Raw genomic sequence first — 19,195 nt, forward strand, 5'->3', positions numbered from 1 at the left:
GGCTTGGTCATAGAAGACAGAGGGTGGTAGTGGAAGGGTCTTTTTCCGGCTGGAGGCCTGTGACTAGTGGTGTTCCGCAGGGCTCTGTATTGGGACCTCTGCTGTTTGTGATTTATATAAATGATCTGGAAGAAGGAGTAACTTGGGTGATCAGTAAGTTTGCGGACGACACAAAACTGGCAGGACTTGCAGATAGTGAGGAACATTGTCAGAGGCTACAGAAGGATATAGATAGGCTGGAAATTTGGGCAAAGAAATGGCAGATGGAGTTCAATCCTGATAAATGCGAAGTGATGCATTTTGGTGGGAATAATGTAGGGAGGAGCTACACGATAAATGGAAGAACCATAAAGGGTGTAGAGACGCAGAGGGACCTGGGTGTGCAAGTCCACAGATCTTTGAAGGTGGCGTCACAGGTGGAGAAGGTGGTGAAGAAGGCATATGGCATGCTTGCCTTTATAGGACGGGGCATAGAGTATAAAAGTTGGGGTCTGATGTTGCAGATGTATAGAACGTTGGTTCGGCCGCATTTGGAATACTGCGTCCAGTTCTGGTCGCCACACTACCAGAAGGACATGGAGGCTTTGGAGAGAGTACAGAGGAGGTTTACCAGGATGTTGCCTGGTATGGAGGGGCTTGGTTATGAGGAGAGATTGGGGAAACTGGGGTTGTTCTCCTTGGAAAGACGGAGGATGAGGGGAGACTTAATAGAGGTGTATAAAATTATGAAAGGCATAGATAGGGTGAACGGTGGGAAGCTTTTCCCCGGGTCGGTGGTGACGTTCACGAGGGGTCATAGGTTCAAGGTGAAGGGGGGGAGGTTTAACACAGATATCAGAAGGACATATTTTACACAGAGGGTCGTGGGGGCCTGGAATGTGTTGCCGGGCAAGGTGGTGGAGGCGGACACACTGGGAACGTTTAAGACTTATCTAGACGGAGTGGGAATGGAGGGATACAAAAGAGTGGTCGAGTTTGGACCAGGGAGCGGCGCGGGCTAATTGTTCTTTGTTTCTCGTTTCAAGGCTTCATTCTATGATCATCTTGCTGGTGCCAGTACAGAGCGAGACTGCGGATAGTTGGGAACCTGTCTCGGGGGCAGGGAATTCAGATGGTGTTCGTAAAGCAGAAGTGGAAATGAATAGGGTTGGGAAGCATTTTCTGATCAGGGCCAGTGTGATCTCCTGGACTCGTTTCGATCGCCTCAGGGGGTCGGAGAGGAATTTCCCAGTTTTTTTTTCCCCATATTGGCCCTGGGGTTTTCACTCTGGGTTTTCGCCTCTCCCTGGAGATCACATGGTCTGGAATGGGGGGGTGGGGGTGAGTAAATAGGTTGTGATGAACAAAGCATCGTAGCTGTGAGGGACAGCTCGGTGGATAGGATATTGGTATGTAGATAGGCTGGAAAATTGGGCGGGGATCCTGGATTCAGGATTCAATCCTGGACCGGGGAGCGGCGCGGGCTTGGAGGGCCGAAGGGCCTGTTCCTGTGCTGTATTGTTCTTTGTTCTTTGTTCTTGTTGTTCACTGCTGCCTCACGATTCCCGGCTTGGGTCCCGGTCTGTGTGGAGTGTGCACGTTCTCCCTGTGTCTGCATGGGTTTCCACCGGGTGCTCCGGTTTCCTCACACACTCCAAAGAGGTGCAGGTTAGGTGGATTGGCCATGCTAAATTGCCCCTTAATGTCCCGGGATGTGTAGGTTACAGGGATTAGTGGGGTAAATGTGTGGGGTTGTGGGGAAAGGGTCTGGGGTGGGATTGTTGTCGGTGCAGACTCAATGGGCTGAATGGCCTCCTTCTGCACTGTAGGGATTCTATGGGTCACCCCTGAGCAGGGGTGCCCTTCATGATTTTTCCTGAATTTGATTCCATTTGCTATTATTTTGATGAAATGTGTATTGACAGTTTGGCCTGGGTTTCACTTAAAAGTCGGGAGCACAGAATCAGGACATATCAATGCTCCACAAACCTAACCCAGGGGAAAGTGGCCCGGAAGGTCAGATTCTCATTCTAGGATTGTTCTCTGGAAGTCTCGATGGGCGACCCCTGGATGTGTGCTGAGGATGTCTGGGTGAGGACAGGGCTTGGGCAGATGCTCTGCCTCACCGCTCCGACACAACATCAGAGGTTTAAAATAAAAACAGAAAAGCATAAAACATCCCTCCCAGACCTCATCTCTATCAACTCCACATTCCCCATGCCCTATCCATGCCATCTCATGGTTGCTGATGCCTTCCATGCCAGCCTATACCCTTCTGCTCAAGCTCATGGCCCTTTGTAGTTCCTTTGCCAACTTAGTGCCAATTCATGCCACCCACCCACCACCCTTTGTACTTACATCCTCCATGCCAACTCACGCAGTGTCCACCATAGGCAGATCACAACCTGTGCTGGATTAAACAAAATCCAAGTGTCTGTTGTAGACTTCATTTAAAAAACACATTGATAAAATAATTACTCAATTTACATTCCTTCAACTACATTCTGCCTTATAACAGCAAACATTTCATTCAGTTGCATAATCCCTTATAAAAATATATATTTGAATTCATAGTCCCACTTGAAAGAGTCCATAACCACTTGGAGCTGTCAATCACACTGTGAAATGACAGGCACCCGACTGTCAGAATGGAAAGTTGTGACATTATTTATGCAGCACTAATCCAGTAACTGAAGCCCTAAGGCTATAAATAGAAATCATTTCTTTAACACTGCAACCAATTTTTTCACAGAGTTAAAGGATAAAAAGTTCAAATACCTTGACAGTGTGATAGTTTCTGTTGACAGCTCTGCTTGACATTTTTGACAGTTGCCTTTGTCAGTTCCAATGAGTTTCACAGTTCCAATGAGTGCATGCACTTTTTACACACGTTCATGCCTAATTTTAGGGAATCTGACCTTGCCCAAAGTACACCTGACCTCTTCCAAAAAGCACCTGGCCTTCCCTAATGGTGTCCTGGGATTGTGTTCAAAAGGGGTACCTTATCTCTCTGAAGGAATACCTCGGCTATCACCACATGTTCATGCACCAATCCAGACTCTGGCTTATTCCTGTCTCTGCAAAAATAGTAGGTGTCATTTTCAGAGAAGGGACTTCTAGATTTGAGCCGCTTCTGCCATTCTTGCAATGAGTCCAGGCCTTTAAGTCAATTGTCATTTTTTTTGCTAAACCAGGCTAGCACCATTCATAAGCAGTAGCCACTTTCACCTTACACTTCAATAATACGAAATCTTCTGTGCAGATTACTTTTTCTCAGATATAAAGATGTTTGAAGATAGCACAGAATTTGCAATGTGCTCAGATGTGATATTGATGCAGTGTTAAATATTACTGGTTTGATGTTTGGATAATTAGTTGAAATGGTGATTTATACCAAACACATGAATATTCATTCATAAATTCAAGAAGGAATTCTGGAGAAGGTTTTTTACCCAGAGCATAGTTAGAAAGGGGAATTCACAACCACTTGGAATAGTTGGGGGTGAATAGCTTTTACGGGGAAGCTGGTTGAATACATGAGGGAGAAATGAACTTTCAGATCACTTTAACTGAAGTATAGGGGGAGGGGTGGGTAGGGGGCTCAAATGGAGCACAAGTTCTGGTGTGGGTCAGATGATCTGTTTCTTTGCTGTAAATTCCACATCATTCAATGTGATAGAATCCTATTAAATGGAAATTGTTACTGTAGTCAGGAGGATACCGTTTTCTCCACCCCTACTCCCCAAGAACGATTCAGCAAATATCTTGAGGATTTAAAATGGAATCCCCTGGTTCAAGACTGCCAAATTAATGGAAATAGATTATCTCTCTATAGACTATCTGTTTCCTTTAATATCTTGGATCAAATCCCCCCTGAAACATCTAAATTCCAGGGACTATAACCCTAGTTAATGTAACTCTCTTATAAACTTGAAGTCCAGGGACAAGATTTTGCACTCCCATTTAGATAGCGCATGGTGTCAGGAATTCAAAAAATGGCTGCTGAATGGCCAAAGCGGCATTTCCATCGATGGCTGCTTTCGGTAAGTTGGAAAACAGAGAAGGCCAGGGACTGCACACGGTATTGCTTACAAGTTGCCGGCTTCATTCTGGAAGTGAGCATTTCAGAAGCTAAGCAATTTGTATTGGAAAGCCACGTTTTGGAAGGCTTTCTAAGTCACACCTGCAGAGTGGGGGTGAGTCCAGAAGATGAGTTAAGTCAATCACGAGGGGGCATAGTTTCAGGGTAAGGGGGCAGGAGATTCAGAAGGGACCTGAGAAAAAATAACTTTTTCACTCAGAGGGTTGTGGTAATCTGGAATGAACTGGCTGGGGAGGTAGTCGAAGCTGGAAATCTTACAACCTTTAAAAGATATTTGAAACATAGAACATAGAAACATAGAAAAACTACAGAACAAACAGGCGCTTTGGCCCACCTTCTAGACCTACCTATAACCCTCCATCCTATTAAGCTCCATGTACTCATCCAGGAGTCTCTTAAAAGACCCTATTGAGTTCGCCTCCACCACCACTGACGGCAGCCGATTCCACTCGCCCACCACCCTCTGTGTGAAAAACTTACCCCTAACATCTCCCCTGTACCTACCCCCCCCCCCAGCACCTTAAACCTGTGGCCTCTCGTAGCAGACATTTCCACCCTGGGAAAAAGCCCCTGAGAGTCCACCCTATCTATCCCTCTCAACATCTTATACACCTCTATTATGTCTGCTCTCATCCTTCGTATCTCCTAGGAGAAAAGAACGACCTCCCTCAGCCTATCCTCATAAGGCATGCCACTCAATCCAGGCAACATCCTTGTAAATCTCCTCTGCACCCTTTCAATCTTTTCCACATCCTTCCTATAGTGAGGCGACCAGAACTGAGCACAGTACTCCAAGTGGGGTCTGACGAGGATCTTATATAGCTGCATCATTATCCCCGGACTCCTAAAGTCAATCACTCGATTGATAAAGGCCAGCACACCATACGCCTTCTTAACCACCTCCTCCAACTGCGGGGCCGATTTCAGAGTCCTATGGACCCAGACCCCAAGGTCCTTCTGATCCTCTACAGTACTAAGAGTCTTTTCCTTTTATATTGTACTCCTTCATCCCATTTGTCCTACCAAAATGGACCACGACGCATTTACCTGGGTTGAAGTCCATCTGCCACTTGTCCGCCCAGTCTTGCATCCTATCTATATCCCTCTGTAACTTCTGACATCCCTCCAGACTATCCACAACCCCACCAACCTTCGTGTCATCAGCAAATTTACCAACCCATCCCTCCGCTTCCTCATTCAGGTCATTTATGAAAATGACAATTTGGATGAACGCTTCAAATATCATATTCAAGGATATGGGACAAGTGCAGGAAAATTGGATCAGCGCCTCTTTAGTGGTAGATATTGTTGTTGCACACTCAATGGGCTGAAGAGCCTTTTCTGCACTGTATGACTCTAGGACAGATTAACCAGTCAAGCACAGTGAGCTTAGATCAGTTATAAAATTCACACAATCAAACACTATTCAATTAAACCGTTAAACACTGCAATCCTTAAAATTCTGGCACAGTGGTACAGTGGTCAGCACTGCTGCCTCACAGCGCCAGGGACCCGGATTCGATTCCCGGCTTGGGTCACTGTCTGTGTGGAGTCTGCACGTTTTCCCTGGCATCTGCGTGGGTTTCCTCCGGGTGTTCGTTTCCTCCCACACTCCAAAGATGTGCGGGTTAGGTTGATTGGCCATGCTAAATTGCCCCATAGTGTCAGGAGGTTAGTGTTATGCATATGTGTAAAGTCAGGTTATGAGGATAGGGCCTGGATGGGATTGTGGTCGGTGCACACTCGATAGGCTGAACGGCCTCCGTCTGCACTGTAGGGATTCTATGTTTCGGCATTCGGCAATTACACTTCCAGATGAAATCTTAAAATGGAAACATAACGAAGAAATTGAGGACTTAAGTGAATCTTAAGAAATTTAGAAAGTTCCCTCCTTACATCCAAGGCCCCTTTTCCACATCAATCTTGTCCCAAATGGCATCGTGATTATAGCTAACCAATGCTCCTATTATGTGAGTAAAATGTAGGTTGCGTACATGGGGCACAGATATATTTTTTTATTCGGTCGTGGGATGTGGGCATGGCTGGGATTTGTGGGCATGGCTGGGATTTATCACCAGCATTTATGCTCATCCCTAATTGACCTTGAATTGATTTCAAAGGCCATTTAAGAGCAACTACATTGCTGTGGATCTGGAGTCACATGTAGGGCAGACCAGGTAAGGATGGCAGATTTTCTTCCCTAAAGCTCATCAGTGAACCAGATGGGATTTATGACAATCGACAATGGTTTCATGGTTATCAGTAGATTCCTAATTCCAGATTTTTATTTAATTCAAATTTCACCATCTGCCATGGTGGGATTCAAAGCCCAGGTCCACAAAGCATTACCCTGGGTTTCTGGATTGCTAGTCCAGTGACAATACCAGTCGTGGGAGGAGCGGTTGAATATCTTGGGCTTGTACTCACTGAAGTACAGAAGAATGAGGGGGATTTGATTGTGGTATATAAAGTACTCGATGGGATTGGTAAAGGAAAGTGTTCCCCCTTCCAGAACAGTCTGGGACAAGAGGTCATATTGTAGAGTAAGGGACAAGGTTCAAGACAGAGTTAAGGAGCAGCTACTTCCCACAGAGGGTTGTGTATCTATGGAACCCACTGCCGCAGAGTGCAGTGGATGCAGAATCAATGGATTCAAGAAAGAGATAAATATTTGATCAAAAGTGGGATAAAGGGCTATGGGGAAAAGGCAGGGAAGTGGAGTTAGGATGAGATAGAGATCAACCATGATCATGTAGAATGGCGGTGCGGGCTCGAGGGGCTGAATTGCCGACTCTCGCTCCTAATTCCTATGTTCCTATGTTACCCCTTCCCCCTGTAGGGATGGCAAATCAACTGAAATGCCAGGCTTAGGATTTTCCAAGTGAAGGCTTTTAATGTGGATAAATATGTTTTGTGCAATGCTGCAACTCTGTGGACTTCGACTAAACTTAACTTGAACAGCAAATAGGGTTGTCTTCAAGATGATTCAGTATCTTTTTCGACCAAAGCATTTTGGATGATGACATTCCAGACTTCTGCCTGACCCATTTATCTGTCTAATTAAGAGCCTAAAACAGGAGACTCGGGTCTTGCCACGAGGACCATTGTGAGCTATTCTCAATGACTGATGACTTCCACTGCAATTTGATGCTTGAAATGAGCTGGTCTTGTTAACTCAATTATCCTAAGGCTTTGGTCCGAAGGAAGTCGTTTGCCATAAAATTGAAGTGAGGTTATAAAAGATTGGTGCAAAAGAGAGACTACAGTGTGATAATTGTGGAGAATGTCAGTATCCCAGAGGCATTGCAAATAGATCAGAGTCGATTAGAAAGGAAGATGTAAGAATTTGTAGGAGTGACTTCCAATTAATCACAAAGAAACTGAAACGTTTGATCAAAATTTTTAAACTGGCTGAACGCTGCCTATCTTTAAGTTTAAAGTTTATTTATTAGTGTCACAAGTAGATTTACATTAACACTGCAATGAAGTTGCTGTGAAAATCCTCAAGTCGCCACACTCCGGCGCCTGTTCGGGTACACTGAGGGAGAATTTAGCAGGGCCAATGCACCTAACCAGCACGTCTTTTGGACGGTGGGAGGGAACTCACGCAGACACGAAGAGAACATGCAGGTTCTGCACAGATAGTGACCCAAGCCAGGAATTGAACCTGTGCTCCACATGCTGTGAGGCAGCAGTGCTAACCACTGTGATTTTGATTTGATTTATTGTCACATATCCTGAGATACAGTGAAAAGTATTGTTTCTTGCATGCTACACAGGCAAAACATACCACTCATGAAGTACATGGGAAAGGATAGGGTGCAAAATATAGTGTTATAGCTACAGGTAGTATGAAGAGAAAGATCAGCTTAATATATGATAGGACCATTCAAAAGTCTGATGACAGCAGGGAAGACTCAAAGAAAAGCATGGGATAGGATTGTAACAATCTTTCTCTGAACAATTCCCATTATAAATTGTAAATCTAAATTTGAGCTATGTCTTGAGATAACCATCTGAGTGATATCCCAACTCGCACCAAAGCCCAGCCACCCATCTCACCTGTTTGCTAATCCACATTGGCTTTCATTCAAGCAATGCTTTCATTTTGAAATTCTCATCCTTGTTTGTCAATTGCTTCATAGCATCTTGCCTTCTTATCTCTGTAATTTCCCCTTTAGCCCCACAATTCCCTTCGATCTCTGCCCTCCCAAAACACTGATCTATTTTCATCACTGTGGTGACTGTAACTTCAGCTGGTTAGGCTGTAGGCTCTGAAATTCGCACTCCAAACTTCCCTTCCCTGTTAAGATGGTTTTTAAAAGCTACCCCACTGATGCATTCCGAACATTCCTGTGTATGGCTTAAGGGAAAAGTTTGTTTGGTCATCGCTGCTATGTAGCACCTTTGAGTGCATTGCTATCGTAAAGGAGCTATACTAATGCAAGTCATAGAATCTACAGTGCAGAAAGAGGCCATTTGGTCCATTGGGCCTGCAACGACATCAATCCCACCCAGGCCCTATCCCCATAACTGCACATATTTACCCTCCTAATCCACCTGACATTAAGGGAAATTTATCAGATACTAAAGCCTGAGGACCCATACCAACTGACTCAAGAACAGCTTCTTCCCTATTGCCATCAGACTTTTCATAGAATCCCACAATGCAGAAGGAGGCCATTCGGCCCATCAAGTCTGCACCAACCACAATCCCATCCAGGCCCTATCCCCACCATCCCATGCATTTATTTTGGCTAGTCCCCCTGACACTAAAGAGTAATTTAGCATGGCCAATCCATCTAACCTGCTCATCTTCAGACTGTGGGAGGAAACCGGAGCACTTGAAGGAAACCCTGTAGACATGGGGAGAACTCCACACAGACAGTGACCCGAGGCTGGAATTGAACCTGGATCCCTGGCGCTGTGAGGTAGCAGTGCTAACCACTGTGCCGCCCCAAGTAATTCTTGGGGGAGAAAATCCTGAAGAGAGGTGGGAATGGGGGAGGAATTTTTTAGAAAGTGTGGAGGGAAGAATAAGCCAAGCAAAGTATTTGAATCTTGAACAAAAGCTAGACATCCGTTGTCAAAGTACTGTAAAATAATTAGGATGTCAACAGTAACAGAATTCATGCCTTTATAAAGTTCCACATGTAAATGGGAACATTATTGCAGGGAGCAAATAATTTGATCTGAAGGCACGGTTTGATGTTGAATTTCATTAACTATATTTGACATTACACAACCTTAAAAAAAAAAACAGTTCTCCTCATTCTTTCTTAGCTTAATGGTGTTCAGTAGAGAATGTAGTCAGTTTGCACAAGGTAACAGAATTACAGAGTGAATTAATGAAAGTGTTGAAATTACACAGCCAAACTATAGTCCGTCTGAGGCCATCATTGCAAATGACCTTCCTTCGCAAAGTGCAGTAGCTTGAGAATTTGAATAGCTGTAAAGGAAAAGCAGATGAACAGAGTTCATTCTCTGAAACATTTTGGGGGTTGTCCAATTATGAGCTGCAAGGTATGGCCCACTTTTTTTTAAAAAAGTAATACAATTTGGATTGAAATTAAATTTGAATTGTAGCTACGATTAAAATCAGGACCGTGGAAAATAAGAATTAAATGAGGCAATTGAGCCAGAACAAATGGGAAGGGATGTATTTTAATTTGAATCGAGAATGGCAGTGGGTGGTGTAACAAGTTAAAGGCAACATTTTGCCACAGCTAGATGTCATTGATTTAGCAATTTAAACAGCACAGATATTGGCACAACTATGAACCAGGAGATATCACATAGCATTACTCAGAGTAGCCTACAAAACAAAATAAACGCAAATTACCATGGATGCTGGAATCTGAAACCTGGCACCTGGAATATAGGCATGCATGGTAAGAAGTCTCACAACACCAGATTAAAGTCCAACAGGTTTATTTGGCAGCACAAGCTTTCAGAGCGCTGCTCCTTCATCAGGTGAGTGGGAATCGTGTTCACAAACAGGGCATATAAAGACACAAACTCAATTTACAAGATAATGGTTGGAATGCGAGTCTTTACAGGTAATCAAGTCTTAAAGGTACAGACAATGTGAGTGGAGAGAGGGTTCAGCACAGGTTAAAGAGATGTGTATTGTCTCCAGACAGGACAGTTAGTGAGATTTTGCAAGCTCAGGCAAGTCGTGGGGGTTACAGATAGTGTGACATGAACCCAAGATCCCGGTTGAGGCCGTCCTCATGTGTGCGGAACTTGGCTATCAGTTTCTGCTCATCTCCACATCATGGTTACTATCGACACCGCACATCTCCACATAGAGGCATGCGACAGCTTTCCGGTCTCAACATCGAATTCAACAACTTCAGATGATCAGCTCTACCCCACCTCAACCCCTTTGTTTTCATTTTAATTCATTTTTAACTCTTCGCTACCTTTTTATTTCTTTATTTTTCTTCCCCACACCGCCCCCCCCCACTCTTTCCCCCTACTATATTGCCCTTTCCTTACCTTTTATTCCCCTTTGTTTCCCCTTTACCCTTTTTTCTCAATTTTACCTCTCTCGAACCCATCTCCCTCCTTCCCCCCACATCTTCATCTGTCACAGCTTACCCTCTGATTTCAGCTTCTCTGCCGTTTGGTCATTCATAGAGTCATAGAGGTTTACAACATGGAAACGGGCCTTTCGGCCCAACTTGTCCATACCGCCCTTTATTTTTTTTAAAACTCTCAAGCTAATCCCAATTGCCTACATTTGGCCCATATCCCTCTATACCCATCGTACCCATGTAACTAACTAAATGCTTTTTAAAAGACAAAATTGTACCCGCCCCTACTACTACATCTGGCAGCTTGTTCCAGACACTCACAGCCCTCTGTGTGGAAACATTGCCCCTCTGGACACTTTTGTATCTCTCCCCTCTCACGTTAAACCTATGCCCTCTAGTTTTAGAATCCCCTACCTTTGGGAGAAGATATTGACTATCTGGCTGATCTGTGCCCCTCATTATTTTATAGACCTCTATAAGATCACCCCTCAGCCTCCTACACTCCAGAGAAAAAAGTCCCAGTCTATCCAGCCTCTCCTTATAACTCAATCCATCAAGTCCTGGTAGCATCCTAGTAAATCTTTTCTGCACTCTTTCTAGTTTAATAATATCCTTTCTATAATAGGGTGACCAGAATTGCACACAGTATTCCAAGTGTGGCCTTACCAATGTCTTGTACAACTTCAACAAGACATTCCAACTCCTGTATTCAATGTTCTGACAGATGAAACAAAGCATGCCGAATGCCTTCTTCACCACTCTGTCCACCTGTGACTCCACTTTCAAGGAGCTATGAACATGTACCCCTGGATCTCTTTGTTCTGTAACTCTCCCCAACCCCCTATCATTAACTGAGTAAGCCCTGCCCTGGTTCAATCTACCAAAATGCATCACGTTGCATTTGTTTAAATGAAACTCCATCTGCCATTCGTTAGCCCACTGGCCCAATTGATCAAGATCCTGTTGCAATTGGAGATAACTTTCTTCACTGTCCACTATGCCATCAATCTTAGTGTCATCTGCAAACTTACTAACCATGCCTCCGATATTCTCATCCAAATCATTAATATAAATGACAAATAATAGTGGGCCCAGCACTGATCCCTGAGGCACACCGCTGGTCACAGGCCTCCAGTTTGAAAAACAATTCTCTACAACCACCCTCTGGCCTCCCGAAGATACACAAGGCAAACACACCCGGCCGTCCCATTGTATCGGGCAATGGGACCTTGTGTGAGAACCTCTCCGGCTACGTCGAGGGCATCCTGAAACCCATTGCACAAAGAACCCCCAGCTTTTGTCGCGACACTACGGACTTCCTACAGAAACTCGGCGCACATGGAGCAGTTGAACCAGGAGCATTCCTCGTCACAATGGATGTCTTGGCACTCTACACCAGCATCCCCCACGACGATGGCATTGCAGAAACGGCCTCAGTGCTCAGCGCCGACAACTGCCAGTTTCCAGATGCAATTTTACAACTCATCCGCTTCATCCTGGACCACAATATCTTCACCTTCAACAACCAGTTCTTCGTCCAGACACACGGAACAGCCATGGGGACCAAATTCGCACCTCAATATGCCAACATCTTCATGCATAGGTTCGAACAAGACTTCTTCACCGCACGGGACCTTCAACCGATGCTATACACTAGATACATCAATGACATTTTCTTCCTTTGGACTCACGGTGAACAATCACTGAAACAACTATATGATGACATCAACAAGTTCCATCCCACCATCAGACTCACCAGGGACTACTCTCCAGAATCCGTTGCATTCTTGGACACACGCATCTCCATTAAGGACGATCACCTCAGCACCTCACTGTACCGCAAGCCCACAGATAACCTCACGATGCTCCACTTCTCCAGCTTCCACCCTAAACACGTAAAAGAAGCCATCCCCTACGGACAAGCCCTCCGTATACACAGGATCTGCTCGGATGAGGAGGATCGCAACAGACACCTCCAGACGCTGAAAGATGCCCTCATAAGAACAGGATAGAGTGCTCGACTCATCGACGCGCCACAGCGAAAAACCACACCGACCTCCTCAGAAGACAAACACGGGACACGGTGGACGGAGTACCCTTCGTCGTCCAGTCCTTCCCTGGAGCGGAGAAGCTATGGCATCTCCTCCGGAGCCTCCAACATGTCATTGATGAAGACGAACATCTCGCCAAGGCCATCCCCACACCCCCACATCTTGCCTTCAAACAACCGCACAACCTCAAACAGACCATTGTCCGCAGCAAACTCCCCAGCCTTCAGGAGAACAGTGACCACAACACCACACAACCCTGCCACAGCAACCTCTGCAAGACGTGCTGGATCATCAACTCAGATGCCATCACCTCACGTGAGAACACCATCCACCAGGTACACGGTACATACTCTTGCAACTCGGCCAACGTTGTCTACCTGATACGCTGCAGGAAAGGATGTCCTGAGGCATGGTACATTGGGGAAACCATGCAGACGCTGCGACAACGGATGAATGAACACCGCTCGACAATCACCAGGCAAGACTGTTCTCTTCCTGTTGGGGAGCACTTCAGCGGTCACGGGCATTCAGCCTCTGATATTCGGGTAAGCGTTCTCCAAGGCGGCCTTTGTGACACACGACGGCGCAGAGTCGCTGAGCAGAAACTGATAGCCAAGTTCCGCACACACGAGGACGGCCTCAACCGGGATATTGGGTTCATGTCACGCTATTTGTAATCCCCACAGCCTGCCTGGACCCGCAGAGTTTCACTGGTTGTCCTGTCTGGAGACAATACACATCTTTTTAGCCTGTCTTGATGCTCTCTCCACTCACATTGTTTGTATCTTAAAGACTTGATTAGCTGTAAGTATTTGCATTCCAACCATTATTCATGTAAATTGAGTCTGTGTCTTTATATGCCCTGTTTGTGAACAGAATTCCCACACGCCTGAAGAAGGGGCTTAGAGCTCCGAAAGCTTGTGTGGCTTTTGCTACCAAATAAACCTGTTGGACTTTAACCTGATGTTGTTAAACTTCTTATTCTGTCAAGAAGCCAATTTTATATCCATTTAGATACCGCACCCTGGATCCTGTGCGATTTAACCATATGCAACAACATACCATGCGGTCCCTTGTCAAAGGCCTTGCTAAAGTCCATGTAGACACCCTTTATTCTCTCTATGGACTGCGATTAGCAGCCTTTCCCCTTGTTTTTGTGGCTATGACTCATCTTTCATTCCCTCACCCTGCAGTATAAATATTTTCCATTTTCTATGCCTTTTAGCTTTGACAAAGGGCCCGATTTTACCAAAACTTCGTGCCTGTTTTCGGGCGCGAAATCGCGGTAAAGTTGGGCGTCAGGCCTATACCGCGATTTGCATCCGATTCCGAGCAGATCGCGGCTTTACCGACACCCAATTCGGGCGCAGGTCCGGACCACGCCTGAATCGGGCGGCCCGACGATTTAAATGCATTAACATGCATTTAAATCGACTTAATGAACCGCGCGCCCAACTCTACCGCCAAATCCCACTTTACCGTCTTCTGGCCCGTTCCGGATCATTGCTTTTAGCGACCTGCAGAATAAAAGTCTGAAGCGGATTTCTATTCTGCAGGGGAACCTCCGAAGCCCTCTCTGCCCTTGTAAAGTCACCGTCCTCCTCGACCATCCTTCGCGGACCCCCCTGCTAACCACCCCGGCAGACCCTCCCCCGGTATTGGCCCCCCAGCAGAGCACACCCCCAACCTACCTCGATCACTGGTCTCCCTCCACCATCCTTCCGTTAGCAAGATAAGCTGTATGTTCCTCGGCTAGATCCACTTTGGTCAACACAAAGAAGGTCCTTCTGCCTTGTGGGTCCATCTGGCTCACCAAGTCAGTTACAATACTGCGTTCAGCATCTACTGAACCATCTTGGATACAAAGGATAATGAATGGTACTGGTTGATCTTCCTGGTGCTATCAGTACTGTAACATCAGGACTGGCTGCCGACACCAAGGATATAATTTTTAGTATAAGCAAGGCTTACATGCAGAACCCTAATGCCATTATCCTTTGTATCCAAGATGGTTCAGTAGATGCTGAACGCAGTATTGTGGCTGACTTGGTGACCCAGATGGACCCGTCACACACACACAACCCCACCCCCCCGATGATCTGGGTCAGAGAGTCGCTCTCTCTGCTTTTTGCTCCCCGCCCGGGCCCACTGCTCCGGATTTTTTTTTGAACCGCGCATGCACAGTTCAGAGCTCCGATCGTTCCAGCAGCACTAAGCCCCGCCCACGGCGCGGATCGGACCGGAACCAGCAAAACGCGTATGGGCGTGCTGGAAAGAGGATTCCAGGCTCGGATCTACTTGGGACGCCCAGATTCGGCACTTAGACTCAAAATGGTAAAACCAGGCCCAAAGAGTCATCTGGACTCGGAATGTCAGCTGTTTTCTCTCCTTACAGATGCTGCCAGACCTGCTGAGATTTTCCAGCATTTTCTCTTTTTTGGTTATCCTACAGTTCTGATTCCTGATTTATCCCCATTGTCCACCTCTGTGGTACTGCAAAGTCACTTGCCCACTGCTGCTATTGTGCTTAAAATTCCAGAACTCCTGATGCCTCGGGATTGCACATTGATGTGGGAAGTTTTATTGCACTCGACACGGCCTCAATTCCACATTGATGTTTTGCAATTTTAAGACTCTTTAAGCTCAGCTTTAAACTCCATATAATGGATCTGATTTTCTGGCCGTGCTGGCCCCGAAACTGGAAAATTCCACCGGAGGTCAACGGACTTTTCCATGGTCCACCCCTCGCCCGCTACGATTTCTGTGATGAGCGGAATGGGAAAATCCGCACCTGTGTCTGTCTTAAAGTCAATGTAGTTACAGTTCTAAAACATCAGGTTTCTCTATCCCTTTCTCATGCACAGCTGTTGAAACCATCATTGATCTTTTTGGTTTGATTTGTTTTATTATTTTTGTCACATCTATTGATATACAGTGAAAAGTATTGTTCCTTGCGCGCTATGCAGACAAAGCATACTTTACATAGAGAAGGAAAGGAGACGCTGCAGAATGTAGTGTTACAGTCATAGCTGGGGTTCAGGGAAAGATCAACTTAATATAAGGTAGGTCCATTCAAAAGTCTGATGGCAGCAGGGAAGAAGCTTGAGTCGTTTGGTACGTGGCCTCAGCCTTTTGTATCTTTTTCCCAATGGAAGAAGGTGGAAGAGAGAATGTCCAGGGTGTGTGGGGTCCTCGATTATGCTGGCTGCTCTTCCAATACAGCGGGAAGCATAGATGGAGTCAGTGGATGGGAGTCGATGGATTTTTGCAACATCCTGACTGATTTTCGCCTAATGGTCTGTTTGATAAACTTCACCTCAGACAGAGCTCTGCTGTCCATAATCTAAGTGGTGTCCCTTTGTAATAAGTCCTCAGAGGCAGAAGTCCCTTCACTAAAATCCCTTTATTTACAAGTCTGACAGCAGCATACAGAGTGCTTTCAGTTAGCAGCCTACACTAGGAGTCCCAGAGGAACTGACACGCCTGGTCAAGTACAAAGCAAGATGCTCCCTGATGGGCCCATCAATTTGGCCCTTAATCAGGGAGCTCATATTCTCACAGGCCAACCTCAATTGCCTGATTAAAGTCATTACACCCTTAATCACCTTGGTTGATTTCTGATCCCTCCTGTGTATTAAGTCCAAAATGTTCACACTTGTCCACAAATCCTTCCTTAGCCTTGCTTCTCACTACCTCTGAAGCCTTTGTCTGTTTGCATCTTCTAGTATGCAACACTAGTCCAGTATCTCCTCTCTTCCCCATAGCGATAGCCAGTGTCATAGAGGAATAGAGGTGTACAGCATGGAAACAGGCCCTTCGGGCCAACTTATCCATGCCGCCCTTTTTTAAAAAACCCCTAAGCTAGTCCCAATTGCCCGCATTTGGCCCAGATCCCTCTACATCCATCGTACCCATGTGACTATCTAAATGCTTTATAAAAGAGAAAATTGTACCCGCATCTACTCCTACGTCTAACAGCTTGTTCCAGACACTCACCACCCTCTGTGTGAAAGAAGTGCCCCTCTGGACCCTTTTGTATCTCTCCCTTCTCACCTTAAACCAATGCCCTCTAGTTGTAGACTTGCCTACCTTTGGGAAAATATATTGACTATCTAGCTGACCTATGCCCCTCATTATTTTATAGACCTCTATAAGATCACCCTTCAGCCTCCCAGGCTCCAGTGATATCGCATTTAGCGAGCCATATTTTGAAAACCTTGATAGATCTTTGGTCAGTACCACCAATTACCCTCCTGTCATTCATGCTTATACCCCAAGCTGTGCGATAACTCAGGATGTTCTGATCTGTTGATACATTATACTGAAGAATCTACAAGTGTTCTATTTTCAAATAAAATGGGTTGATAGCATCTTGAAATGTTAGTTCCCTATTTTAAAAAGAAAATGACCCAGATCATCCCTTGGACTGGTCATTCTTGAAGAGGTTTATAGGCAGCAGTTCCCCCATGGGGCATAATTGGAAAACTTCTTTAAATTTTAAGCTCATTATTTTCACATTAGCTGCCTAATCTCTGTTGTGAAAATAAATCACAGTTGGCCATCAAGGGGATTGAAGCCTGCTGTTGCTACAGAAAGTAGTAATCATTAAGCTAGAGATTTATGCCCACAATATGTGCTACCAAATTGCTGTAACTGAGAGCCAGGAAAAGATTTGGCTTCAAATGGACGGATTTCACTGAATGACACTTGAAACCGTTGTGGAGGATGGTGGTAGGACACCCTAAGCTCACTTAGAAATGAGTTTGTTCTGACGTGGTTGTCGTTGTAATATACTGCACAGTTTTGGCAATTAATCGCAAGTTGCCTCTGAGCTATAAACCACAAAATTGGAACCCAGTGCAACATTTTGCCAATAAAAACAAATAATCCATCAACATTAAGACTTTATGTAAAAACAGTTCAAATGTTTGAGTTCCCCTGCTATGTTTATTGCGGGCAAATTTTCCACCTCCCTTCTGCTGTGTTCGCAATCAAAGTTTCACTTTGTACCGATCGATGCTTCATGTGAGTGCTGAAACTGGACCTGACATGAATGAAGCTGTAATGAGACATTCATGGAAGAGCAAGTCCAACTCCAGATCAGCTCAGACTGCTGCAAAATATTTACACTCCCAATTCTTACCGTCACTTCAAATGGCATGTGAGTTCACCATTGTAGCAGAGGCTGCCTGAGGCCAAGACACATTTGGCTAATTCTTTGAGAGGTTTACTTTTTCGGCGAGAGAAAAATTCAAATGTTACCCCACTGAAAGAAAGAAATGAGGCAAAGTGTGATTCACGCCAGTAGGGGGAGTGGACAGAGTCTATTCATGGTGGGAAGCCAGCTGCTGACAGCAAAAAGGCACTATCAGGTGTGCAAGTTCTCAGTGCACTGTGTAAAGTGTACACAGTTAGTGCAATGGGAATCTGACACTCCCCCCACTCCTTCAGTCATGCACCATCCCCCTCCCCCCGCCCCTATTCATCCCCCCAATCGATCACATCCCCTTATGCACACCCAGGCAATCACAGCCTCCTCGTTCGCCTCCCACATCAATCACCGCCCTGGAGATTCCCGATTACGGAGTACCCAGCTCCCTCTGCACAGCCTCCACTTCAGGCCCCACCCCCTTCCCTTACGTCCTGCCCCTGGCACTGCCAGTTACATGGGTGAGATGGGTATAGAGGGGTATGGGCCAAATGCAGGCAGTTGGGACTAGCTTAGGTGTTTTTAAAAAAAAAAAGGGTGGCATGGACAAGTTGGGCCTATTTCCATGCTCTAAATCTCTATGACTCTATGGCTGATCATCCAACTCAATAGCCTGTCCGCCCTTCCCTCCCATCTCCCTTGATCGCACTAGTCCCAAGATGTATGTCTAATTCCTTCTTAAAATCGCATGTTTTGACCTCAACTCTTCTTTGGGGCAGTGAATTACACACATTCACCACCCTCTGGGGTTTATCCCTTATCCTCAAACTATGACCCCTAGTTCTGGACTCCCCCCACCACCGGAAACATTCTTTCTGAATCTACCCTGTCTAACCCTGTTAGAATTTTTAAAGTTTCTATGAGATCTCTTCTCAATCTTCTAAACGCCAGTGAATATAATCCTAACCGACTTAGTCTCTCCTTATATGACAGACCTGCCATCCGAGGAATCTGCCTGGTAAACCTTCGTTGTACTTGCTCTATAGCATGAACATTCTCCCTCAGATAAGGACATCAAAACTGCACACTATACTCCAGGTGTGGCCTCACCAACGCTCTATACAATTGCAGTAAAAAATGTATTTTCCGATACACAAATTCTCCCACTATGAAGGCCAACATACCATTTGCTTTCTTTTCTGTCTGCTGTTCCTGCGCATTTACTTTCAGTGACTTATACACAAAGACACCTAGGTCTCGCTGAGTATCCATCTCTCTCAATTTACACCCATTCAAATAATAATCTGTCTTCCTACTTTTGCAACTGAAATGGATAACCTCACGTTCATCCACATTATACTAAATCTGCCATGCA

This window comes from Mustelus asterias, chromosome 4, assembly GCF_964213995.1.
Source record: "Mustelus asterias chromosome 4, sMusAst1.hap1.1, whole genome shotgun sequence".
NCBI lineage: Eukaryota > Metazoa > Chordata > Chondrichthyes > Carcharhiniformes > Triakidae > Mustelus > Mustelus asterias.